The following is a 1,262-nucleotide window of genomic DNA, read 5'->3' as shown; positions in this document are numbered from 1 at the left end:
AATCGATCGTACAGTTCGTAGAAACCAAAGAGAAATTCGGTGAAGCTTAAGATACATGGAGAACGAGCAAGAAGACGATACTCAACCCCCAACCGAAGAGATGGCTGAAAATAAGGCAATCAGCTACCTCCTGCAATTGCGGTTAATCAAAATCCTGCTCCATGCACTATGTATGATTATGCTAAACCTTCTTTAACAGGAACTGGATCGAGCATGGTTAGACCTGCTATAGCTGCAAATACTTTTGAATTAAAACCTAACACTATTCAAATGATACAAAAATTTGTTCAGTTTGATGGTTTGCAGGATAAGGATCCCAACGCTCATTTAGCCAACTTCTTAGAACTATGCGATACATTTAAAATTAATGGCGTTTCTGATGATGCCATACGTCTTCGGTTGCTTCTCTTTTCATTAAGGAACAAAGCTAAACAGTGGTTGAACTCGTTACCACGAGGGTCAATTACTACTTGGGAAAAAATGATCGAAAAATTCTTACTAAAATATTTTCTGCCGGTTAAAACGGCTAAATTACGTAATGATACCTCTTCTTTTGTGCAGATGGATTTAGAAACCCTCTATGATGCATGGGAGAGATACAAGGACTTACTGCGAAGGTGCCCTCACCATGGGTTACCGCTTTGGCTCCAAGTTCAAACATTCCATAATGGTCTAAATCCTTCGACTCGGTAAATGGTTGACACAGCTGCTGACGGAACCATCAATAATAAAACACCTAAAGATGCCTATGAGTTTATTGAGGAAATGTCACTGAATAACTATCAGTGGCAAGTCATGAGGACAAATCCAACGAAAATAGCCTGTGTTTATAACGTCGATTCGATCACCATGCTATCAAATCAGGTAGAACTCTTGAATAAAAAGATTGATGGTTTTCTTAGTTCTTCTCAGGTTCACGCAGTAATGCAGTGCGAAGCAAGTAGTGGTGGAATAAGCCATCCGGAATATCAACCTTATAACTATAACATGGATAACAAGCAACTAAACTACATGGGTAATAATCTTCAACCTCAAAACAATCCATTTAGTAGCACTTACAATGCCGGTTGGAGGAACCATCCCAATTTTTCGTACGGAGGCCAACGAAATCAAAGACCACAACATCCTCCGGGTTTTCAGCAACCACCCTACCAACAGGAAAAGAAGCCGAACCTAGAAGAGATGCTCTCAAAGTTTATATCGGTGTCAGAAACTCGTTTCCAGAACACTGAGACAACACTTAAGAATTGACAAGCGTCGAT

At 40.0% G+C, this 1,262-nt stretch overlaps 1 non-coding gene across 1 annotated transcript; it reads right to left on the bottom strand.

The window, feature by feature from the left end:
- Window positions 1-528: 528 nt before the first annotated feature.
- LOC128291033 (small nucleolar RNA R71) lies at window positions 529-635 on the bottom strand. Its single transcript, XR_008280811.1, has one exon. It is a non-coding gene; the product is annotated as a small nucleolar RNA R71 (small nucleolar RNA).
- Window positions 636-1,262: the final 627 nt, after the last annotated feature.

Source organism: Gossypium arboreum, chromosome 3 (assembly GCF_025698485.1).
Source record: "Gossypium arboreum isolate Shixiya-1 chromosome 3, ASM2569848v2, whole genome shotgun sequence".
Taxonomy (NCBI): Eukaryota; Viridiplantae; Streptophyta; class Magnoliopsida; order Malvales; family Malvaceae; genus Gossypium; species Gossypium arboreum.
This window is presented reverse-complemented; position numbering and strand designations above follow the sequence as displayed.